This window comes from Pseudopipra pipra, chromosome 5 (genome assembly GCF_036250125.1).
Source record: "Pseudopipra pipra isolate bDixPip1 chromosome 5, bDixPip1.hap1, whole genome shotgun sequence".
Taxonomy (NCBI): Eukaryota; Metazoa; Chordata; class Aves; order Passeriformes; family Pipridae; genus Pseudopipra; species Pseudopipra pipra.
In genome coordinates, this window is record NC_087553.1 from 22,663,350 (window position 1) to 22,690,253 (window position 26,904).

General features: G+C 41.2%; 1 long non-coding RNA gene across 2 annotated transcripts in view; it reads right to left on the reverse strand.

Annotated features, from left to right (window-relative positions):
* LOC135414307 (uncharacterized) overlaps positions 1-26,904 on the reverse strand; it is a 205,661-nt gene that overhangs the window by 84,003 nt on the left and 94,754 nt on the right. The gene's annotated exons all lie outside the window — the stretch shown is intronic.

The window sequence follows — 26,904 nt, forward strand, 5'->3', positions numbered from 1 at the left end:
GGAAAACCAGCAACAACTGAAAAAGGAAACAGCCAAAATGCATGTGCCTATTACTCTTCCTGCAGCTATTTCAAATGCTTCTTTCTTCACAGAGAAGGAGGAGGCTGTGCAGAAAATGAATTTTTCCCCCTGAAAGTTGGGGGAAAATGAGGCTGCCACTGACTTCCATCCTCCGCTATGGAGTGTAATTGTGCCCAGGGCCAGGCAGCTGCTGCCTCCTGCCTCTAAATGGAAAGGAAGCAGTACTCATATTTTTAAGGAGGATTTTGTCTGAAGCAAAATAGACTAGTTGCAAAACATACAAAAAGAGGTAAATGAGAAAGTTCTCAATTCTCTTCTTCACGTTGGAAGGAGAAGGAAAACATCAGAGAGACAGCCAGCCAGCCAGCTGCAGCTCAGTCTTGCCTATCTCTTTCTTCTGCTCTGAGGTTTGACTGAGTAGTGTCATCAGGATACCACACTTGCCCTTACTGACCAGGTTAGCAGTCACCATGAACAAGTATCCATCCCTAAAAGTGCCATATGGCTCAGCAGTGTTCTGTTTAAATTACTCTTACAAAATGTGTCAATTTCTGTGCTGTGTCACCTTGTGCTGTGTGTCCATGCTACAGAGGTTTTGAAGCACTCTGGGAATGGGACATCTGTTCCTCATCTAATGTTTTCTTCACTCCGTGGCTCATCTGTCATTCCTGGTTCATCTGCCTCTCACCCAGGACAGACTGCTCCTTCCTGCTCTCTTCAATTCTTCACCAACACAAACAGTGAAGTGTGACCCTGAGGTCATGGAAAACAGCTTTATAACACTGACCCTAAACCAGGAGTGTCCTGAGCTACCACAAGCTGTTACAAAATGCCATGAAGATCTTCATGATATGGTGTTGTAAGCAGATAATCAAATTGCAGCTTAAACTTACATCACCTCCCAGTGTGACTGAAGCTGACAAGACCATGACCAAGGAAATGAACCTTGTATTACTGACAGCATGAAAATGGTCAACAAGACTATGTATTCACAAGGCTTAGGACTTTCCTGTATTCAACATAACCCACTGTTTTTGTGGGTAGATTCTGCTCCCACAGAGGGGCAGAGGACATATTGGCCCGATACCTGGTGCCACCTTCTGCTGTGGGCTGCTAGTGGTGGGAAGTCCCAGCAATGTCATGAGAGTACTGAGGAAGGCATGGGAACACAAGGCTCCAAGTGGTGAGCCTGGGGAGGGTTGGCCAGGTACTGGCATGTCTGTCTTGCACACAGCAGTGGAAATCGTGGAGAGGTTTCATTTAATGCACTGCAGCTGTTGGAGTACTTAGGAGCACTGGAGCATTTAGGAGCACTACCTCAGTTTCTCTCTTAGCAGCAGGGAAGGCTGTAAGCAGGTGAAAGACACTTCCTTTAAGAGACTGTGCAGGGAAATTATATCTGCTATGGCTTGGTAAAAAATAAACCAATAATCATTTAATGTCTGATGGCATAAAAGTTCAACTGCACAACCTTTTATTCTCTTATTTATCAGCACTGTTGAATGAGGAATCAAACTTTTTATTAATGCAATTTAATAAGCTAAACACAATGCAAACTCTTTAGTAAATGGTTTTATATAAAATATTAATACCTTCTAGCAAAATGGGCTGCCCTGATAATTAGAAAAATTGGTTTACTGGCAATAAACGGTGCACCCACAGATGCCATTTATTTTCAAATCCAAGAAAAACAAGCCATTTAAAAATAGGGCCAAATTCCCCTTTTCAGGCAGCTGGAGACAAGAGGATTTCTCATGTTTCCCTCTTTTACATGTTATTCATACACCTGCCCTAAGCAGGGAAGCTGGAATTCTGACCACCTGCAAACCCTCTAAGAAACTGGAGACTTTAGCACCACAGAAAAATCGTTTCTTCTCCATGCTCCAAGGTTTGAACTTCTCCCTGCCAAAGCAGTGTGTGTACTGAGTTGAGTAAAGATTGAACAAAATCAGCTAAAGCTGCTCTAAGGCAGCTTAAGTTAAGGGTGCTAGTCAGGTGTGTGTAAAACAGTCAACCTCATTGAGATCAACCTCAGCTTCTCCATCCTCCTCTGCATCAACCAATTGTTTGTGGCCCGTCACCACACAAGGTTTCCCCACCACTCTGTCTTGTTCTCAATATATGACAATAATTTTCAGAGTAGAAAAGATGATTGTTCTTGCAAGGTCTTGCACATTGCACAACAATTCTGTAGACCAATTTGGTACTGTAAGAAACAGTGAGGCAGATTTGGGATATTTATATTATTAGGAAAATTACTTCTCCTAAAGATTAATATTGCTCCAAGTCCCTCTGTTTGTGAAAAAAAATATGGAAGTCCTTCTGATAATATTTGAATACAAGATTATTTCTTGCTGGGAATTCTGCACCAAAAAATAAATAAGTATGGACATCTACATAGCTTCCTTTGAAGTTTGATAGCAGACACTTCCTAAAGCGGGGGGGGGGGAGGCTATCTGATTTCTATACTGGCAAAACCAGTATCTCTCCTTCCTTCTCTCTTTCATTTCTCTTTTGATTGACCTCTGTTTTTCAGGCACAGAGGCTACAAATAACAAAAGTTTGAAACAAATTTTAAGACACTGCTACGCCCTGCAGCTTCTCTGTAGCTCCTCTCTCAATGGGCTCTTGGAGGGGCTGCTGGATCAATGCCCTCACTGCCAGGGCTGTGGCTTCCTTTTGTGTTCTGAGCTGTGATAGCTCTAAAGGGAATGTGTGGACACTGCCCCTACAGAGGCTAGGGCTACACATAAAGTGGCTTCCAAGTTTTAGATCTCTTCCCAGCATCTGTTTCATCTTGATGGATTTGTGACCACTCCTGCCAGACCAGCATCCACTTTCCTTTCCATTTCCTGGGTACTACCAACCTGCCAGCCTCACCTCTGGGCCTGGGAAGATCATGGAGCAGATCCTCCTAGGAGCTATGATAAAGCATGTGGAGAACAGGGAGGTGATTCGGGACAGCCAGCACAGCTTCCTCAAGGGCGAGTCTTGCCTGACCAACCTAGTGGCCTTCTGTGATGGAGTGACTACATCGGTGGGCAAGAGAAGGGCTACAGACATCATCTATCTGCACTGCTGTAAGGTATTTAATATGGTCCCCCACAACGTCCTTCTCTCTAACTTGGAGAGAGATGGATTTGATGGATGGACTGTTCAGTGACTAAGGAATTGGCTGGATGGTCACATTCAGAGGGAATGGTCAGTGTCTTAATATCCAGATGGAAATCAGCAACAAGTGGTGTCCCTCAGAGGTCTGTACTGGGACCAGTACTATTTAATATCTTCATCAGTGACATAGATAGTGGGATCAAGTGGACCCTCAGTAAGTTTGCAGATGACCCAAGCTGAGTGGTGAGGTTGACACACCTGAGGGATGGAATACTATGCAGAGGGACATGGATAAGCTTGAGAAGTGGGTCTATGGGAAACTCATGAGGTTTAACAAGGACAAGTTCAAGATCCTTCATCTCGGTTGTGGCAGGTCCCTGTATGCATACAGGTTGGGTGGTGAAAAGTTTGAGAGAGGTCAAGTGGAGAAGGACTTGGTGTACTGGTGGATGAAAAAGTGGACATGAGCTATCAATGTGTGCTCACAGCTGAGAAAGCCAGCCATATCCTGGGCTGCATCATAAGAAGCATGAGCAGCAGGTGAAGGGACGTGATTCTGCCCCTCTGCTCTGCGAGATCCCACATGGAGTGCTGCATCCAGCTCTGGGGTCCTCAGCACAGGAGAGGCACAAACCTCTTAGAGTGAGTCCAGAGGAGGGCCATAAAGATGATTAGAGGGATGTCCTACGATAACAGGTTGAGAGCAGGCATTGTTCAGCATGGAAAAGAAAAGGAATCTTATTGCAGGCTTCCAGTACTTTAAGGAGGCTTTAAGGGGGGATGAACTTTTTATTAGGCCTGTTGTGATAGGACAAGGGCTAATGTTTTTAAATGAAAAGAGGGTAGATTTAGACTAGCTATAAGGAAAAAGAATGAAGGTGGCAACACACTGGAACAAGTTGCCCAGAGAGATGGTGGATGCTCTGTCCTTGAAAACATTCAAGATCAGGTTGGATGGGGCTCTGAGCAACCCAATCTAGTTGAAGATGTCCCTGTTCATTGCAGAGAGATTGGACTAGGTGACCTTTAAAGGTCCCTTCCAACCCAAACCATTCTATGATTTTATATAAACACACTGAGGGTTCCTCTAGTAGTGAAAATATTCCTTCCCTCCAGTATAAACATGAGCAACCCTTAAGATGCTGTAGCATACAGCAGTGTCTTCAGAACTATCCACAGAAGGTTCAGACTACCCACAGAGCAGTGGGCAAGTTTATATTGCTGCCCTGAAAGAGCATTCACTGGGGTCCTCACTGTCTGTGTCGATGGAATGACCAGTGCACATTTGACACAGGAGAGTTCATGGGTCAGAAGTGCAACAGCTGCCACACTGGGAGGTCTGCATTTAATTACTTGCCTCACAACCCAAACTAGTCATAGTACAACCCTGTCTCATGCACTGTCAGGCAGAAGCACTCTGGTCACCAGAGTTTCCTCCTGCAGTATTCCTCTCTTTTCCATATTAGTGTTAGAGATGTGTACCGTGACTTCTTATTTCTTCCACCCAGAAAAATGGAGACAACTTCAGATCACAGGGGTGGTCCTTTGACTACCATAATCTGCTATATCTCTAGCAGCACCTTGACTCCTTCTCATGACTGATTGGATAAAAAGAAATTCTTCTTGTCTCCAGCCATGCTGAACACACACCAGTCTTTTTGCAGGTGCATTGACTTTTCAAATCGCCATAATGACTTTTACAGAGGAAGCTCCCACAGCTCCCCATTCATTTCTTTATTTGTCTTCTATGACCTTTTCCCAGTTCATCTCCTGGAATTCCTCTTCCTTCCTCTTCCCATTTTCCTCTCCAAATGACATCGGCCATCTCTCTGTGCCTAATTATGCTCAAACTGCGGCTGTTGCAAAAGCTTTTTCCCCTTGTATCTCCCACCATCTGGAACAGCCCCTTTTTCCTGTTGTTCTTTCTGCCTCGCTGCTTCTCCATCCATTTTAAAATCTCATCTGAAAACTTCTCTGCTCCCATGCCTATGCCTCTTAATTTCTCTCTCCCTCTGCTATTATGTATTATTTAACTTTGATAAGTACCTTGGGATACCATTCTATGAATCAAATTCTACTAAATAAAGCTGTACTCCACTATCAGCAGAGCTTACCTAAACTGTTTGCTTTCCCACTTGGTCTTCAGTAAACAGCAGACCTCCCCATGATGATAGCAAACAGCATTATGCTGATGACCACCCACTAACTGGAAAGAGAAGAGCTGCAGAGCTGTCTGGCAGATTTGTGAGTAACACAGAAGCTGCTCTGAGCCAGAGCCCTTGAGGTGGAGCACACCTCGGCAGGAGGTGTAGGAGCAATCCCTGGGAAACTTGGGGGAAGGCAAGGGAGCAATGCAGAATGTTGTGAGATTGCAGAGCTTATTAATTAAGACTCACTGATTAGCTCAGCTTTTCTCAGATCTCATGTATGCGTGTAAATACCTGAGGCAGACACCTGGCACGAGGTGCAGATCTAAGCATTGCTGCAAATAGGCTCAAAAAAGCAGAGTTGTAACCTGCTCAGCTCAAAAGTTTTGAGCCAGGAGAGGTGCACAGAGGGCAGCCTAATGCAGTTATGTGGAGAGTGGGGGTTATTCCTTCCTTTACTTTGATTCTCATCTGCTTTCCTTTAGCTGTGAAGTATTAAAAAAAAAAAAAAAAAAGAAAGATGATAATAATAATAATTAAAAAAAAAAGAAAAAATAAAAAATAACAACAGCATATATTTTGAGGTCCTCTGACACTTTGTGAGACAGATGCCATTTATCACTGAGCAATTTGTAATGGCTTTATCATACCAGCCCTGGATCCTAAAGCAAACTCTTCTGCATCTCTTATATTCTGCATCCACTGTCTGAAGACAGGGTGGACAGGACAATCATACATGTTCTTCATCACAGTAATAGAAATTCTCAGTCCTAAATTTGCCTCAACTTTCAGAGCATTGACCACTTTCCCAGGCCACCCTCTGTAGAAGGTAAAAGTGTTGTGGCAGGACACATGTCAGGGACAGTGGGAGAAAGAAGAGGTGGGTTGCTTTTGGTTAAACCTAAGTCTTCTCTGGAAACTTCTGGTGAAGGGTAACATACATCAGTAGAGGGGAGGTAGTGGTGCTGTGTGGCTTACTGATTTAGTAAAAAATAGCCTACCCACGGGATTTGCAGAACAAGAGACATTCTGATAAACTGATTAGAAATTAATTCTGAATAATAACCACTCTTTTGAGAAAATAATAAACTTGTTTCTGAAAAAATGAAGAGTAAAAGAGGCTAAATTTATTGAATAAATAACTTGCTATGAATTATTCACTCAGCTTTAGCGCTTACAGCTATTACATTAAAATATTCCCCTATTTAACATATAATGCAAACTAATAACAATTAAAGTCAGAAGTGGAGGAATGTTCTCAGCAAGCCACACTAAGGATTGCTATATAACGTAGCCACAGTGGAATGACCATTTATTAATTTGCAAACACGTGCAGCCTAATTGGCTGTTTACAGCCATCAGCCAATCAAAGTGCTGGGATTCACATACAGATAGTACAGTCACTTCTCACTACTAAGAAAATTCTATTTCTTCCGGCCCTGCATGGTGCCCATGCCAGCCAGACCACTGCCTGCCTGTAATTCTCCCAGCCGGATACACAGGGTGAACCCTCAGTTCCATCAGTCTCATCACACTTTCTTGCCTCCAAGCAGGGCAGATGAGCAGTCAGCTGACCTGAGGGCCACACTCCTTGATTCCTGTTCTACCAGATGAAAAATATTGTTGTGCAGAGAGAAGGCAAAAACACTACCTAAATAAAACTAGCTTGAGTAGCTTATTTATGTTTTGTGCCAGTTTCTGAAAACAGTGTGAGAGTAAGCAGAGCTGTGCTAGAGTAGCCAGGTGAGCATATCTTTGTAAACACACTGCAGTGTTCCCCACTTAGCTTGGTTTCATTGTGTCCAGAGCTAAGAAACTCCAAGGTTGAAAGAATTTATTTCCTATAAAAATTTCAGCCTTCAGGTTCCAAATTTATTTAGCTCAAGATGTGGTAATGACCAGCTCATAAACAGGAACTATACCCTCTGGTACTGATCTACTTAATAGAAGTTTATTGGATAGCATTGACCATAATGATAACTAAAACAGATATATAGCCCCATTACATGAGGTTTAGTCTTCAACAGCCATGACTCTATCTAGCAACTTTAGTGTAAGTTTTATCCCCCCTCTTCAGTACTTTACAGCCTTTTGTTCTTTCCTTCCTCTTCTCCAGATCCTGGTGCTTTCTGTAGTGATGTTACAACAGCACTTTAGCTATCTGAAAATACAGCACTAATAAAAGTGCCATGAATAAAGGGAACATAAGCTCTCACATCATCATTCTGGTTTCTTGCCTTGATCTCTCTAACCACTTCACATTCCCTTTGCTGGGTACTCTTTTGCTTAGCAACCATCCTTCTCTTCAGAAGTAAAGGAAAAATACTTTTTTTGTTGATAGACACAAAAAAATATGGCTATAATAGTCGATTTGGACCACCTAATCTTAAGAAGAGCAACAAAGCAGTGACAAGGGAAGTAGACCTTGGGAACAAAGATCAGTTCCTTACTAGTACAGTTTTGTGTGAAACAGAGTAATTAGGTGCCTAAACACTTCTGAGGATCACAGTTTTAGTTTCTTTCCATTCATTTTTAAAACACAAATTATTTTCCCACTGCTTTAAGTGGATTGTGAGGATAAATACATGGAGATCATGAGATATTTGGATACCACAGTTAAGAGAATAAGCTGATTGCTATGTGTGTTTTCTTATCCTGTTTTGTTTTTTTGGGTTGCTGGTTTTTTTCCCAGTGCCTAACATTATATCTTCAGCCAAGCTCTGTAAGAGGAAAATGGATTTTTTTTTTCTATGAAAGCTTCATCCTGATTCTTTGCTGCTGTTTCATAAACTGAAATTTATTTTTGGATCCCTTATAGTGTTCTCACTGTTGTACCTGGATGTTTACCTAAGTCATATGGGTAACCACTTCTGTCTTTAACTTCATCAGTTCTCATTAACATCCTGTGGCAATGAGATCTGTCAATCAGTTTGTTTTACAGGAAAAGGGCTTGGGGGTTAGCAGTCTTAAATCTTTTGCTTCCATATTTGCAAATTATCCTTTTGTCTTTGTACACAAACCCAGCTCTGTATCTTCTTTAATTGGCATGTTGATATTTTGTTTAATTTAGTACAATTTACTTTGAGAAGATAACCTTTCCTTTGTTTAACTTATATTTGCTTAGCTAATTTTATTTACAAATATGATGTTACTGCAAATTTTGAGCAAAGATCTATTTTTATTCTGTTCACTCGGAGGAATTCCAGTCTTCCACTTGCTCATAAATACCATTAGTTTCTGAGAAAAGAGGTATCTCAGGTCTCAATACATCGTTTTAGACAGAGCTTCTAGAACTAAACCTTATCCAGAGGGTTTACACCATTTGTGAAAGGAGCTGTAACAGCTCCAGTAATATTTTCTAGCCTGTACTTCACACCCCCTCATGTCTAGCTCGGCTTCTATAAATCATTGCTTCATGGGGAACAGAATTCTTCGCCAGATCATCCACACTGACACTCGACTGCTCCCAGGTGGTTCTGGTTTTTTTTTATCCAGCAGCCTCTTCTGACCATCTGTGGGTTATCTGACTCTGATGCTCAGTGAACAGATCCTTTCCCTCTCTGCAGCCTCCATTTGCAACAGGAGAGGATGAGCAGGAGATCCTTGCTCAGCACACACACGTGTCCTTTTCTCCCTCTGCAAGATTATGGCAAGAGGCAGCCACTGCTGCAGTTTGTCAGCTGTAGCTCTTTTGGAGCAAGAAAATCAGCTAATTACATTGTTTGTACTAAGACCACCAAAGGAAAAAAAAACCAAAGCACCCAACAACACAAACCTGAACTCTTGCTCAAAAGGAGCATTAAGAGTCAAAAAATAGAGTTCATTAAAGCAAAGTAATATCCTAAATAAAGCTAATGTACTCTCTCCTGTTCCAATGAGCTTCATGAATAATGGATAAACAAAGCTTCATCTGCTTTAATTAATCTGGTTTCAAAATTAATTTGACCCAACACAAAATTAGCAGTCAATTTAGAGCTTTAGTTGCTCAACAGGTTCAGGCTACACAAAGAGTGGGTTAGCAGAAAGAGCTGCAAACAACAAAGGGCAATATTTTATTCCCTGAAGTAAAATGCTTGGTTAATTAATACACAGCTAAGGTGGGGAATGCATTTCCCTTACCAAAAGCTAACTTTACTGTGATGTTTTATTTGTAAATTTGGGATCTTTGGCTCAGATCTTCTTGCCTGTTCCAGAAAATTCCTAAATTTTCTTTAATCAATATTTATCCTCTTTGGGAGAGTCTTGCATTGATACAGAACTGATGCTGCTGCCTTTTTTTAACACAGTCTCTTCTTCTGAAGCACAGAGTTGGCTCGGGGAGACAAAACTCTGCCCAACTGCTGTGTGATTCTTGTTTGGTGTGGCTTGGCCCTCCAGGTAGGAAACTTGCTGACACACTAAAGCAACTGTCAGACTACTCTGATTTAAAATGTTTGTGACACTTTCCTTCTCTTTCATCAGAGAATGTGACTTGCATCAGCTTTGGAACTCTACTCAGACTCCATACTACTCAGCAAAATTCTTATGGCTATCCTTCCCAGCAGCTGAGAGATCCTCTGGTAGAAAGATGGCTCAGCTTTTTCCCCAACCATGTCCCTGGCACAGATGATCTAGGAAGACTGTAAATCCCCTAACTTTTCTTCATGTGTTTAAAGGATTCCCCATTCAAAGATGACTCATAGGTCTGCCTTTAGATTAGCTTTGCCCCACAGCACATGTAAAACTCTTTCTGTGGAATAAAAGACCAATATAATAATAAAAGATTGGTTCGGGCTTACTGAAATTGAGGAGGTGAACTACCTAATGCTTAAAGACCACTAGTGCTAAAAAGTTTCACACATTTGTCAAGTTTGCATTACAACTGGTTTCTCAGCCAGTCACTGACATCACTGGCCTTGTGATGATATATAAGGTTACTCTGTAAGAGTTAGAAAAAATAATTTCTACCTGCCTGTGTTTTGCTCCAGTTGTCAGTATGCAGCTTGTAGGAGTTTTGCTTTGTGGTTTTATGCAGTGTAACCGTTGCTATTTGAGCTGTTGCTGTATGGTATCCCTGAGGAAAAGGGAGTGATTGCATCCTTTAAATGTCTTCATGCAGTCAGCCTCAGTCTTTGGTGATAAATCTGGAGAACAGCTGAAATTCACATAAATTAATTGCTTTAGATTATTGGTGTCATAGGTAAGCATACATGAATGACTTGCTATTGCAGATCTAAAAGAAATACTTGAAGGTGATGAACCCCTGCTTACCCTGATGCTTCTGAGAAAGGATTTAAATGAGTGAGATAATATTATACTGGGACCAATGGACAACAGTAATAAATCCACATTCCTTCAAAATTATTTTGCCGTAAGAGCTTATGATTCTTTTACAAAGAAAAAAAGGTGAGAATTTTCAATTTTTAAGAGTAATTGTCACAAAGAGTTAGGATCCTTCAAGGACTGGAGAAAGAAATATATTTGCACTAAAAAAGCAAGAAAAACAAACTGCTTCTGACTCTTTTCTCCCAAGTAATTTGAGCAAGGAATAGTATGAAACAAGTCTGGAAGAAAGTGAAATGGCTCTGAAGTGGACTGAGTTCAAACATTATTAAAGATCCCTTCCAAACCAAACAATTAAGAGAAGGGATACTAAGCAAATTTGCAGATGATACAAAACTGGGAGGAGCTGTTGACTCCCTTGAAAGCAGGGAGGCCCTGCAGAGAGACCTCGACAAATTAGAGGACTTCCTGAATGTATTTGAAGCAGCATCTGAGCTTTGGTTGGGCTTCCTGTTTGAAGACAGTAGCAACAGGATTGGAGGAGAACTATTAAATTGTGCAAAGGGGCAATGCTGAAGGGTTCCATTTCCTTATTAGTTCACTGCTGCCATCAAAAAGATGGGTTTGTTAGGGAAAAGAAAGTTGATGGTTTCTCCTCCATAGATTTATGGGGCAGAAGAGGTAGTCCAATCCTGATGTTTTCTTCACGCACACACACACACACACACTGGTTTGCTTCTAGTAGAAATGATAATCCACACTACGCAATGTTTGCTTGATGATTTTGTGCTTACAGTCAGTCCCTGCACATTTTCCACCTGGTGGTCAGGTCCTCCATCTGCATGACTATGGAGCATAGTGGGAAGGGAAGAGGAAAAGATAGAAAGGATTCTTTATTAAATATCAGACAGTGTGTGGGGACAGCTAGCTCCTCGTAAGTGTAAATTAAAAGGGCTGCTCTGTCATACTGCAGCAGCCAGAAGGCTACTACAATAGCCAGTGATCAGCAATGTACAGGGAAGTTGTATTCCGCAACTACTTGTATCAAATAGGAAGCAGCTTCCTACTTCTTATCCCACCAAAATATCCCCCTTCCTTGGAGCAGAAATAGCACAGCAAGTGAAACATGTGAATAAGTGCTTGGAGAGGCTGTTCTGCAATTATGGCCTTACAAAAATATCCGTTAGCCTTGCTAAGGAAATGTCCAAGATTCTCAGGACACCAGTCAGGCAGGATTTTACCCTATTGACAGAGCATCATCCATGTCTGCTCCTTAGAAGGAAAAGGTAATGGTACATCTGTAGAATTCAGCTGCTGCTTACTAATGAGTTAGTTACTAATTAGTTACTAATTACTTACAGGAGGAGATTGCGTTTATCTATTATTTGAGAATTTTTGAGCCACCTGGAAAAATCAACAGCCTTTTTCAAAGACCGAAGTACTTTCAAATCTGGGTACTTATAATTAGTTGCCTGTAAACAGCTCACTTTCAAATAGATAGTTTTGATCCATTTTTGATGATTTATTCAAACCTGCAGCTCACTTGAAACTCTACTACAGTGGCATTCGACTTCCTCACCTCATCATTATCCCTGAAAAAGTAGTTACTAATGACTATTGACACTTGTCAGATTGCCTTTATTTTTAAGTGCCTGAGTGGAAGCTTTCAGTCTCCTGAACAAGGTGATAACATCAGATGATCCCTTGCCATGGTCTGTGTGCAGGGTTAGCTTGCAGCTAATGAAAGAAAAGTTGAGCTTTGCCTCAATATGTGAAGGCTGAGAGATCACACATTAATTCACATTTGCCACAGGTCAGGAATATGCATGAACAATTGCCTTGACTCAGCTACTGAGCAGCCCAGACACCTTTAAAAAATTTAAAAGAGGAGCACAGCACATTTAGAAAAGGAGGTTTCTGTCAGCTTCCCCAAATGGATCCCCCTATCTCAGATTCAGGCCTTGATCATGTGTAACTGTCCTAAGTCTTTGTTGTTCACTTACCTATGTCTAACTTGCATCTCTGCATTGGAATCTTCTGCTGGGTTTTATGCTTACTGCCAGTCTGTTAGGGGCACTCCCTCTGAACTCACCTGAATTAATTGGAAGGAGTTTTGCTGTTGTTTTTTCAGGATAATCCTTCTCCCAATGGCAAGCTGTGGCTTCTCCAAGGCTTATAAAAGTTTCTTCCAAATTTTTATAGTTAAGTACTAAATGGGACTGATATGAACACTGTAGCTAAAGTAAAACTCTCAGAGAGGGAGTTTTCTTGCATTTTGATGTTGTATGGGGGTTTTCTGGGGACATTTTGGGTACATAAGGAAAAAGTCAGTGCTGGGGTAAAGAGCTAAGTTTAAAGAACTAAGCCAAGATTTTTTTTGGTGCATGAAGGACAAGCCAAGGAGGAGAAGCTATTCATGTTCCATGGGTAGCGAGGATTCTGTTGAGGGATTCGCTCAAGCCATTGAAAAACTCCACAATGGACTGTAGAAAGAATTTCCCTGATATTCTACCTATCAAAAGTGGTAACTTTTGTTATGCTTTTCATTAGCCTATTTAAACAGAAGAATCTCATGAAAGGAAGGTGGCAATGCAATAAAGATGCAGAAAAGCTACATAAATAAGAAAAAGAAAACTAAAATTAAAAAAAAGTTAGTGTGTTAGATGAAGTATTATGCAGAATTTTTATTTTTAACCACACTTGAGGACATGTCAAATGTCTGTGCAGTACTGCAGACATCTCCAGCTGAACAGTCTGGCAACTTCTCCTTGTCTAGGACAGACAAAGTTTCAAAAGTTGTATGTTCTTGGACTCATGCCACCTTACTCTAATTCCTCCTGAGAGGATAAAGCAGGTGACTGACAAGGTTGATAAGACTTTGATATTAAATTCTTGCAATTTCCAGACTTTTCCTGCTAGTATAACACTGGGTTTGCTCTCCTATTGAGCCGCTAAGTCAATTGCTGTGTCTTAACACTGTTACCAATAATTTGCCAAGCTTTTTGAATTTCTTGATGGTATCACTAAGATATAGAGTTGCAGAATATTGTCTTGTCTAGTCCTAACTTGTGAAGATGGAGGAAGAACTGTACAAGCTGATACATCAGCAGATCCAGTATGTCATATCTCTGGGCAAGAACCTCCAGCAAATGAACAGATCTTATGCTCTGCTGAATTATATCCACAATGCTTTCTTGTCCATGATCTGGAAATTCCTTCTAGCATAGAAACAAGGACAAAATTAGAGTGCCGCTTGCAGTTGTTGTTTAGGCATTCACTTACTGTAGTTAATGCAGTTGTTATTAATGGACTTTTTCAGGCTGTCCTACTATACATCTCCAATTCCGTAGCTTGTTATACTTGTTGGATGTGGTGTTAGTCCAGTTCCAAGGCTTGAAGTCCATATCCTGCAATTAAGTATCACTCAGTATGTTCCGCTGGGCCTAGCACTGATTTTTGGTATAGGACTGAAGATGTTAAGACTTTATTCCTCACTAGCTCCTATTGACAACTGCAATTTCTGTGGTTGTCTCCTTATTTCCCCTGCTCAGTATCATCTTATGAATCCATCCGTACTGAGGCTGGCTGGAATGGAGTAAATTTTCTTCATAGCAGCCTGTACAAGTGCTGTGTTTTGGATTTCTGATTAAAATGGCATTGATAACACACCAGTGTTCAGCTATTGCTGCAGTGCTTGCACAATGCTCAGAATGTATCTGTTTCCCACTATGCCTTCTGTGGTGAGTGGATTGGGTGGTTAATAAATTGGGAGGGGACACAGGCAGGGCATTTGACTAAGACTGACTAAAGAGATATCCTGTGCCACATCACGCCATGCTCACCAATCAAAACTCAAGAAGAGAAAGAGAAAAGGAGAATACTTGTATGGCACTTGTCCTTCAAAGTAACCACTAGCATCCAGAGACCCTGCTTTCCAGGAAGCAGCTAAACACCTGGCTGCAGCTGAGAGGGAAGTAGTGGACAAATTCCCCCTTTGCTTTGCTTGTGTGTACACCTTTGCTTCACTTACTAAATTATTTTTATCTTGATCCACAAGTCTTCTCACCTCCTTCCTATTTTCTCTCTGTCCCACAGGAGACAGGAGTGAGTGGCTGTATGAGTGCCTGGCTGCTGGCCAGAGTCCAGCCACAACACCATGCAAATGCCAGGCTTCCACAGTGACCAGCAACGTGTTGGTAAAAGGCCACTGCCCATGGCTGTTGACTGCAGTAAACTGTCACAAATGCAAACTGGTGGATCCATCCCTTGACCTCCCTCTGCATTTTAACACCAAAGAAGATTTTTCTTTCACATTTATGTGTCCTACCAGGTACATGAGTCCATGACTAATGAGCACAGGGAGCAGTTCAAGCTTCTAGAATTATCTAAAAGAAGTTTTTTGCTTCCACTAAACCAATTGTCCACTGATGGGTACAACCTGATTTTGGTGGTGCAAACCATCTACCCTAGATATTTCTCATGTTTAACTGACATCTACCATGTTAAGTGCTTTTAGTCACTGCTGCCCAGGTTTCACAGCTATTTGCTGTGAATCTGTCGATGTAGAACATGTGACAATTCTTTTTGTGGGTCCGTAGACTGAAATGTTTGAAAATTGTTCTACTATGCTGATGGTCTTGATTTATGGTCCCAAGAGGGTCAAATAATCAGCAAAATTCAAATGCAACGATTCTGCTCTCTCCAAACTGACAGCCCTCACCCTCAAGTTTAAGCATGGAAATAAACGAAAAAATGCCACACTGAAGGCCTAGGAAAGGAGCTTTTGCCTTGTAATATCAAAGCTGGAATTTAGTGACTTGATTGTATGCTTCTGTACCTTTTCAGTTTTGAGTATGTAGTAAAGCCATTTCCTTGGAGGCGCCAAGAGGTGAGTCCATGGACACTGAATTATTCTGTATATGATCATGAATCCCTCTCTTAGGGACATTATCTTTCCTGGCCTTTTTGTTCAGTTGCAAATCCCTCAGGTTTCCTGCACAATTTGCTTTGACTAAACCAAAAAACTATGTTTGTAAGTATCTGTGAAAATTTGAGAAAAACTACCCCACAGTAGTCCCAAGCGTAATTGCCCTTGGTCTCCTGATGTCCCTCAATTTTTCTGGGGCCATTCTGGTTGTTTTTTAACTATGGGGGTGGATCACCAGTCTTCAATGCTGTATAAAAACACACCTTCCCTGTGGTCAGAGTCCAAGAGAAGCTCTTGTCATTCTAGAGGCATTTCAGTCTCCTAAGCATGAAAGGAGTGCATGAAGCCTTCCTAGGCTATAGGCCTCAAAGTTCTATTCCCAGGAGAGGCCATCAGTGTTTTCAGAACTGTTATCTTGGTGCACACAGACCTAAACACTTTGCTTTCTTATTTTCAAAAACCTTAGTTGTATTTCTTTTTTTTTTTTTTAATCTGAGGAGAGCTTGTTATTCTCCTGTTCACCTGAGAACAACCTGTCAAGATTAAGACTACCTCCTCTTCTGGTATCTAGCACATGGTATCACCATATGAATGTGTATACCTCCATGAATTTGCCTCTGGCTGCCTGCCTGCCTTTGATGTGTTTAGCACTGCAAACTGTTGCGTGGGAAAGACTAGTGTTTGTTTCAAACTGCCTGGCACCAACTTCGTAGGGCCAGGCTCCAGCTGGCTCTTGCAGTTACCTCCACTCTTCGTTTTGGAATGTGAGAGCATCTGACACACACTAATTACATCTAAGACAAATAGCCAGAGGCAGTGCTTTCTTACATGGTCCTTGCAGAGCAGACATAATAGGTTATCAAGTGACAGTCTCTCTAGGAATTTTCCAAGAGGGCTTTACTTATTACTATGATGACATTCATGCCACTTGAGCACAGGGCTCTTCATTCACTTCAAATCTCCATCTATAATGCTGTTTGGTGATAGATAGGTGAAACTACAAGATGATAAAAGGGAAGACTTTCTCCTACAACTCTCTTTCTAAAATGTGTCAATCCGAATAAGTAATACAGAAACATTGATACTTTGGGCCTTGCTCCAGTACTGTAAATGTTTTGGGTAGGATTTGTCTTCAGTGGCTTCTAGCTGGATCATTTCCTATTTTGCATATTTTCCAGACCACGTCGAGGCATTTCAAACAATATGGCACAGGGTGTCATGGGGTTTCTCATGGGAGAACCAGGGAGACATTTAGGAAAAGCTTTGGACAATATATCTCAAATGCAGAATTGTGACAAAGCTAATAGACAGGTAAAATTATGCCCAGAACTTCTCCTTGTAAAAATCCATTCTGTAGAAGACTAAAAATTTTTTAAATTCAAAGAAGCCAGATTTTGTTAGACTATTAATTAAAACAGTTATGTTGTTAACTCAGTGACTAGGAAAAACAGCCTGGAAACAATGCTTATATACAGCTGTCTCCCTGACCACTGTTGTTTTGCAGGCAGGCAGTTGCTTTAATGCTTTGTTTCAATCTGCACAGTAAATTTTGGTTTTACAGCTGATTCTGCAGTATTTTCTGGTCCCTGCAAAGTGTCTCCTTCCATCACATCTAAGGCCTGGCTGTGGGTCTTTCCCATGTTCCTCTCAACTGTTTCACTGTCTCTCCATGAACTCTTTCCTATGACCCTTATTTTCTCTGTAAGCCACATGCTCCAGACTAGAATATCTCCTCCTCAAGAGCTGATGCCTCTCCTCTCAGAAGGCTCCACCTAACTTATATTCCCATTTTTTAGAGGGCATAAAATGGAAGCACCAGACAAACAGTACAGAATACTGTCACTATTCTTGGATGGGTGTCTTTTTCAGTAGTATTTTTGTTTGTGATTTTTTAGGGTTTGGTTTTTCTAATTATTATTATTTTATTTAACTCTATCCTAGTGCTCTTATTTTGCCAATTAACTGACAATCATTAAGAAAATCAAAATATTGATAAAGGCCATATTCCAAAGTCATATTCAAGGACCCATTTATCACTTCAGGTTGAACATATTAACCAGCATGAGCCCATGTAGAGAGTGGCATCTTTAAGTATCATGATTGTGCGTGATACTTAGACATGACAGATCTGAGCAGCAGTTTTTCCTGCCAAGTAACAAAAATCTTCGGTGGAATGTGCATTCACTGCCTGGAAAGCCAGCCATATCCTGGGCTGCATCAAAAGAAGTGTGGGCAGCAGGTCAAGGGAGATGCTTCTGGCCCTCTTCTCTGATCTGATGAAATCCCACCTGGAGTGCTGCATCCTGTTCTGGGACCCTCAGCACAAGAAAGACATGGTCCTATTGGAATGGATCCAGAGGAGGGCCAAGAAGATAATTAGAGGAATGGAGAACCTCTCCTATGATGAAAGGCTGTGAGTTGGGGTTGTTCAGCCTGGAAAAGTGAATGCTCTAGGGAGACTGTGTTGCAACCTCCCAGTACTTGAAGGGAGCCTATCAGAAAGATGGGGATGAACATTTTAGGAAGTCTGCTGTGATAGAACAAGGGGTAATGGTTTTAAAATGAAGGAGAGTTGATTTAGATTACATGTAAGAAAGACTTTTTTTAAAAATGCGGGTGGCAAAACACTGGAATGGGTTACCTACAGAGATGGTGGATGCACCATCCCTGGAAACACTCAAGGTCAAGTTAGGCAGGGCTCTGAGCAACCTCATATAGTTGAAGACATTCTGACTCGTTGTAGGGGGGTTGGACCAGTTGGCCTTTAAAAGGTCTCTTCCAACTCAAACCACCTGTGATTCCCTGAATCTCTGTATCTTTTGGGGTTTTTTTAATTCTTAAGAATATTTGAAGTTTGTTTCTTGAGAGATATCCACAAAGTTTGGACCATTATGTAAAACATCTCCTTAGGACAAGAGGAGAAGACTGCTGTAAGACTCTTACAGATGCCCATTTCTGTCTTTAAACTTGTCCTTCAGCAAAGACATTTTTTTTAGATTACCATTATTTTATTTCCAACCCTTGTTGTAGGATCCTTCCCCAAATAAATCTTTGTAGTCCAAGGCTTGTGCTCCTACTCCGCTCTCTTGAGAGTGTGTTTCCTAGTAACCAACATCCCTGTACTGAGAGTTCTTGCACATTTTTCACTGTAACTTGAGAAGCGGAAAAAAAATCAGTTTTATTCAATAAATAGATTCTGACAGCAAAAGTGACCTAGGCATCAAATAAGTGAGCTAGGAAAAAGTGTGCATACTAGTTCTATAAAACCAAAACAAGGAGGGTGACACGGGGGTAGTTTGTTGACAAAAACCAAAAGAAATGTCAATTATTTGGAGGGAAATATTATAACGCTGTAGTTTTCAAAAAGGACAAGATATGGAGACTCTGGCTTACAACTGGAAGTGTGTCACAGTATTAGTAGAAACATATTGTTAAAGGCAATTTTGAAGGGGTTAGAGAAATGTACATCAGAGTCAGAGGAAAACATTTTCCCAAGGTCTGAGAGTTGTTAAGATGGACATTTGAACTGCTTTCTTTTTTTTCTCCACTCCCTCAATATTTCTGTAAGACAAAAAAAGGAACATTTCAAAAGCAATTTTATATTTGAGATAAGACATTGCCTTTGCTTTTTCATTTCCTGTGGATTGTCCCTGTTTTGAAAAAGTAGCTAGATGTTCTGCTAAGAATAATAGATCTAATATAATAATAATAAAATAATAATAATAATAATAATTATAGAATAAGAATAATAGATGCTAAGAATAATAAGAATAATAGACCCTATTCCTCCAGGTTGAAACAGAAGGCATCTGGGTCTAGGTTTTCATGTTGGGAGAAGATCTAGGACATTCATGCAAGAATGTTAAAGAGAATCAGAGAATCACAGAATATGCTGAGTTGGAAGCAAGGATCATCAAGTCCAGCTCCTCTCCCTGCACAGGACCATCCCCAAGAGTCACACCACGTGCCTGAGAGCATCACTCAAACACCTCTTGAACTCTCTCAGCCTTGGTGTTGTGACCACTTCCCTGGGGACCCTGTTCCAATGCCCAACCACCCTCTGGGTGAAGAACCTTTTTCTAATATCCAACCTAAAACTCCCCTGACACAATTTCAGGCCAGTCTCTCAGGTCCTGTCACTGGTGACCACAGAGAAGAGATCAGTGCCTGCCCCTCATGAGGAAGTTGTAGCCTGTGCTGAGGTCTCCCCTCAGTCTCCTCCAGGCTGAAGAGACCAAGTGACCTCAGCCACTCCTCATACGGCTTCCTCTCAAGGCCCTTCACCATGTTCATTGCCCTCCTCTGGATGCTCTTTAAGAGCTTAATGTCTTTCTTATATTGCAGTGCCCAAAACTACACACAATATTCAAGATGAGGCCACACCAGTTCAGAGTAGAGTGGGACAATCCCCTCCCTTGACCAGCTGGTGATGCTTTGCCTGATGCCCCCCAGGACACAGTTGGCCCTCCTGGCTGCCAGGACACTGCTAACTCATATTCAACTTGCCATGGACCAGGACCCCCAGGTCCTTTTCCATGGCACTGCTTTCCAGCATCTCATTCCCCAGACTGTGCATACATCCAGGGTTGCCTCATCCCAGTTGCAGAATCTGGCACTTTCCCTTGCTGGTGATCGCCCAGTCGTCTAATTTGTCGAGGTCTCTCTGCAGGGCCTCCCTGCATTCAAAGAAGTCAACAGCTCCTCCCAGTTTTGTGTTTTCTGCAAGCTTGCTTAGTATCCTTTCCAGTCCTGCATCCTAAGTCATTTATGAAGATGTTGAAGAGCACAGGGCCCAAGGTGGAGCCCTGTGGAACCCCACCAGTGACAGGTCACCAGTTTGATGTTACCCCATTCGCCGTTACCCTCTGTGCTTGACCCATGAGCCAATTGCTCACCCACCACATGATGTATTTATCCAGCTGTGTGCTGGACACTTTGTCCAGAAGATCCTGTGAAAACCAGTATCAAAAGCTTTACAGAAATACAAAAACATTACATCAACTGGCTTCCCTTGATCAACAGGTGGATTATCTTGTCATAGAAGGAAGTCAGGTTTGATAAGCAGGACTTTCCTCTCATGAAGCCATGCTTGCTGCAACCAGTGACTGCATTGCCTTTCAGATGTTTTTTCAATACTTGTAGTTTCCAGGGTCCTCCCTCTTGCCCTTCTTGAAAATCGGGACAACGTTCACCAGCTTCCAGTCAGCTGGGACCTCTCCGGATTCCTGAGACTGCTCAAAAATTGAAAGAGGTTTTGACCACTAAATTTACTCCGGTTTGAGAGACTGACCACATGATTTTTAGGTACCCCAAATCACTAACTATGCAATCCACCAGAGTTAATTTCTTCCTAGTAGCTGGCACAGTTCTGTGATTTGGATTTAGGATGAGAATAATGCTAACACACTGATATTTTAGTTGTTGCTAAGCAGTGTTTACACTAAGTCAAGGACTTTTCAGCTTCTCACTCCACTCCACCAGTGAGTAGGCTGGGGGGCACAAGAAACTAGGAGGAGATACAGCTGGGACAGCTGCCCCAAACTGGCCAAAAAGATATTCCATACCATATGATATCATGCTTAGTATATAATTGGCCAGGGACTGCTGCTCAGGAACAGGCTCAGCATAGGTTAGCAGGTGGGAAGCAACTGCATTGTGCATCACTCTTGTACATTCTAATAATTATTTTCATTAGCATCTTCTTCATCATCATCATCACTTCCTTTTCTCACCTATTATTCTGCCTTTATTTCGATCCACAAATTTTATTTCTTTAGTGTCCCACGTCCCACAGGTGGAGTGGAGACTTAGCAAGTGGCTGTGTGGTGTTTAGCCGCCTGATGGGTTAAAACAACACAGAAAAAGCCACTGAAGTGTAGGTTTTGAAAAGAGAACATCTCCACTGTTTTTACCATATCTGCTGGAATGGCATTGTAGGCACAATTTGAATTCTTACATCTATTGATACTTACAAACTCTGATAATAGCAATGATATTGTTGTTTATAATTCCTTTGAGAGTCTATTTTAAATATGTTTTGTCATAAAAGTTATTTTTGAAAACATATTTTCCCTCTAAAATGGAAGTGTGTCTTTCTGCAACAAATGTACTTTTCAGTTCTTCAGATCAATTGTTCTTCATTATTGCTTGCACGAATGTTAAAACCATGGTCTAAATGTGAGCAGTAAATCTTGTACTCAATTCTTTTAACTTTGGGATTGTTTTTTAGTTACAAGGAATGGCCACTTGGGAGGAGGAGAAGTTTAACTTAATCTACCTTTGGATAACACTCTACTGCCACATGTAATAGAGATGGATCACAAAAAAACTCTGAGTTCTTTATACAGACAAAAAAATAGTTTGCATGGGATTCTTAGTCCGTTTTGTATTATGTTCCCATTTTGCAGATGAATTATTGCTTTCGTTGCAGTGGGTCCTAGTAATTTTCGCCAGAGGGTGTCTCTGTCATAGCAGGTGCTATATTAAACAGATATCTTTTTTTGTTTGTGTGTTTAAATGAACTCTCTGAAGGCTTAGACTTAATTCCAACTTGAAGAGAAGCCTCTTCAGTCTACTTACTCTCTTCAGCAAGGTTTCAGTAAGGTAGGACCAGACCTGCCTTGTAATCTAACACACTCATCTTCAACCAAACCAGCATGCCCTGGGCTTTCCGTTCCAGTTGGCAATATGCAAAATGCAGGGCTATTGCAAGTTCCACGTGCTCCCTCCAGGGTTCCCAAATGCTATGCTGTAAGCACTTCACCTAGATTGACGTGCCAGTTTCTTTGTCACAATGAGTTTAGGTCCATAAGGAGATGAACCACAGCAACTATCCTTGCTTGCTTTTTGTAAAGTTTGTTACAATGCTTCCAGAAAGCTCATGCACAAAACTGATTCCAATAGGTTTGGAAAAGAGCAACGCTGGAGCTGAAAGCAAAGGTTAATGGCAAATGACAACATATTGATTTAAATAGTATGGCTGTGTAGGGCTCTCACATGACTTCGACTTCCAGCAGGTATGAGAAGGGGAGAGACTATCTCAATTTAGGATGGCATACTCAGGAAATAGGCACCAATCCTTTTAACACAAACTCATAATGTCAGAAAATACCCGTGCAAACACTGGGCCAACACAAATGGAAAGGCTGTGTCACAGGACAGAACTAGCAGTCCCCTGTGAGGTGCTGCTGAGAGTATAATGAGTATACTGCCTCCTGTTCTGGACATCTTATGAGGTGGATTCAAAATCTGTTTCCATGGGGATGCTCTGGGACTTTCTTATTACGTGAGTTAATCAAAATTATGTAATGGTATGAATTATAAAGCAGATTAATTTCATCTGTCTTCAAACTCTCCTCCACTTAAAAAATAACATGCCAAAGGCCTGAGAGATATGACAACCATCTACTAGCTTATTGTGAATACTGTTTTTACAACTCTCTGCATAATGGAGCTCTAACCCGTAGCTGGTGCTGCTACCTCATGTAAACAAGCAAAAAAAATTGCTTACTCCATTAAGTACTAGCATAAGAGAAATTATCTACCACATTCAAGAAGGGTATGATTAGATGAAATGGGGCTGGATGATTCCCAAAATGTCCTAATATAATGATAAAGAACAGTTCGCTTATCAGCGAGCTTGATTACTCGCCCCCCTCCCTGAGAAATGTGGAAGCAAATGTTGGAGATGATTCCTGGGAATTTCCAGGAGGTTTTGGAAGTAGGATAAATGGACAAGTAGAAGACCATAGAGTACATAAACAGGCTTTAGGGTCCTTCAAAGGATAGTGCTTCCTCTAGAGTCACAGATATGACTACTCCTCCTGACAGTGTATCCCTGCGCTGAATAGTTCTAAAGAGGCCATTTTTCCTGCTCACATGTGCCAGACCCTATGGATTCACCCAACTCAAGGGGCCTATATGGAGTCCTAGAAAGCAGAAGCCAGGGAAACTCTTCTGCTTCCCAGGAACCTTCAGTAGGATGCTCGGGTGTATTAGCAGGTAACAAAATGCTTTCAACTCAAGGCTCAGAGCGGATGGAAAGCTGTGTCTAGGTGGCCTGAACAATCTGCTTTGTTCTGCAGCCAGTTCTGCATGCAAAGAGCTGTCATGCTTGGGCACAGCCACTGCCATCTGCTGCTGGGTGTGTATGTCCCATTTGCTGGTCTGGTGATCACTGATCACTGATCAGAAAACTTGGCCAGAGCATCTACTCGGGGGAGAAGGCCAAAAATGTTACCCAGGCAGCCTACACATACCTGTGCTTGGGGACAGCACTGTGAGACTGGCTAAGAGGTCAAAGCATGAGACTAGGCAGGGCTCCAGGTTATCATTTTATTTCTTTTTTTTCTGTATTTCTAAAGGTTGGTGGTTAATGATTGTCACAGCATGATATGTTACGGATATGTGGAATGCTGTTGGGTAAAAGGCAAGGGGGAGAAGCAGAAGTTTGTCTTGGATTTTGACATCAGAAGCAATATTTTTAACACTTTGCAATTCACTCAATTATACTCTCTGACCTTTTGATCCACCCACTGATCACAGAGACTCTTTTCAAGGGCCTGCAAAATACACTGGCAGATCCACTCGGTCACCTGGAATCATAGTTGCCAACGCATAGAGCAATGTGCTAAGCTCTGTGTATCACTGCAGGAGAAGAATAAAAGAGAAAAGGGTGATGTGAGGATGTCAGTCTCCTGCTGTCATATATTCTTCCACTGCACAGGTGGAGCACAGGAGCTCAGACAGCTTAGTGTGAGATGTCTAATCCCCCTTTGTGCATCAAACAATTAACATCCCGAAGAGATGGCACACATCATTCCAGTCTGCTTCTAAAAATATCAGCCTCGTAACTTCACTGTGCCTCAGTTTGTCCAGCTGAGAAGGGGCTGGTGATATGTCCATGATGAAGTTTGATATATTCATTTTTTAAGTGCTTAGAGAGCTGCAGAAGAAAGTTCTTTTATTCTGTGAAGGCTCTGAATGATAGAATTACAGAGAATGTTATTTGATCTCCTAATCTCCTACTTAACTATAAAATTTCTCCTTGCAATTCCTACAGCAATTCCGTAGCTACTTGATTATCTGGAGGGTAGTTCTTAGAAAGGCTTTTAAGTGTGATTTAAAGTCTGCAGACCATCAGAAACTTCACTGTATTTCTTTTATAAAAAGTTTAGGGTTAAGCAGTTAATTAGTTAAGTGGAAAGTGGCTAAGGGTTAATTACCTTCATTTCATAATTCTTTAAAAATGTCTTCTTTCCAGTCTGATTTTTATTTCACCTCAGAAGTAAATTATCATGTATTAATTCTCAAAGGTTTTTCTAAAAATTGTGTGGATATCAAAAGAGGCTATTTCTAAGTGACTAGAAATAGCTCACTTAAACAGGAAATACGGGATTTTAATGTGCTAAAGCTCAAACATGCATTATTGTATATGATAGAAATACCCCTGTTGCTTATGCTAGCTACTATGCAGTATAGTGAAATACTAACTAGTAAGTTGCCCATACACCCACATAAGCCTGCAACAGCTTATAATCAACACATCTCAAGCTACCAAACAGATCAATCATTTTAGTCCTCACCATAAGCAAATTCTTCTGCTTCACCAGCTTAGCACACTATGAGAAAACCTATCAAAGTCTGATACAGCTTGATGTACCCTGGGACATGTTTCTTTCAAAATATGTTCTACACTCTTAATAAACAACATATAAAATCAACAGTAGAAATTCAGCAGTGCATTTCCATTACAGCACAAAAAAAGAAACAAGGGAAAGGCTGTGTGGGAGGTGTAAATAGTGAGTAGATTTATACAGTACTGGAAAACTGATCTGAAGTTGTTAACTCTTTCTTTCAGGCTTCTTCATATTTTGTTTTCTGGTTTTTTTTTTTCCTTCTTGGAGAAGCAGCACTTTTGCAAAGACTATGTAACAACAGTCTCTGATTCTTTTTTATTTGATTGCCAGGATTTTTTTTTTTACACCAGTACTTTCTTTGGCTTTTACATTTTAACATCTTTTTAGTTTTAGTGGTGTTTGGCGCACACATCTAAATGAACAACTGGAAAGTATTTGCAAGTGGAATATTCTCCTCCATTGAATGAAGCTATGAATCACTGGCTCCCTCAGGACTAGTTGCTGAGCTGAGTTTCATCAATGGTGTAAATATGTTATTTGCCTGTGTGACTGCTTGCCAGTGACAGCAACAGGTTCTGGGTAAGCCTGCTGTAAAGATCAATGAATCAGGGGCACAGTCAATGGAGAATTTATCTTGAGTCCTGGCAGATCAGCAAGAAATAATTCAAAAGGGTCTAACAAAGAGCAGAGGGCCCTTTTTTGCTGTTGTTTAGTCAATGTTTTTCTTCCTAGAGTCTGGAAACAGACAATTAGTAGATTTGGTTTTGAGAGAAAGAACTACCTGCATAGCGACTTCTCACCAAGTTTCATGCAGAAATACCCCTGGCTGGGAAGCAGCAAGTGGATACAACCATGTTGAAAATAAGATGGTAGTTTGGAAGATGGAGTATTGCCATTAGCTTGGAGCAGTGAACAAGGCTGATGGTAATTTCTTCACTTCAGTCAATTTTTAAGTAAAACTCAAATATTTTTCCTCAGTTCAAGGCAGAATTGCTCAAAGTAGTTCCACATCTCTAATCTGATGTCAGACTTGGTGACTCCTAATGGTTTTATATGGATGTGTGATTTATGAACCTGTTCTCTATCAGTATTGTCCTGATACTGCTGTTCACTGTATAAAAACTACCACATTTTTATCATCTTTCAGACCAAATGCAAATTACAGTCACCAAGATTAAAGCAATGACCAGAGTAGGGAATGAAATATATATCATTATGCATTACTTTAGTAACATTCTCAGACCCATTCAAACAAATCACCTTTGGCTTCACAATTAAGTGTGCTCTTTCCAAAGGAGAAGTGTTCTTGGGTGACCTTTCCAACACATGAAGATAAAAAGGAGCCTTTTGCTGGGATCCTTACTGCAAGCCGTGGTCAATGGGACTGGAATGAAGGTCTAAGAAGAGAAGTGCCAGTAACAGAGTGTACCTTGACCAGGGTTGGATGGCCATCATCTCCTCAGTTTGGTACACACTGTCCTGTTAAAGCCATGTGGGAAAGCCTTGTCTGCTTTCTGCTTGGAAGTAGTCATTGGTATTTGTCTTTCATATTTTTAGACACCACATTATCTGTAATTTCAGTAGATGTACTGTGGAAAAATCATCTATTTAGAGATTTAGAAATCTTGCACAGGAGAAAATGGATCTGATGTGTAGGGCTAGGGTAATAAGAAAGCAGGAAAAGGAGGAGCAACAGTAGAAGAAAAACGTTTAGTGCCTAGGAGTTTAAGTTAATAAAAGCACCAACTTGTCTGGGTTTTGGTGCCATTTAATGTCTATATTAAAATTTCCAATGAAA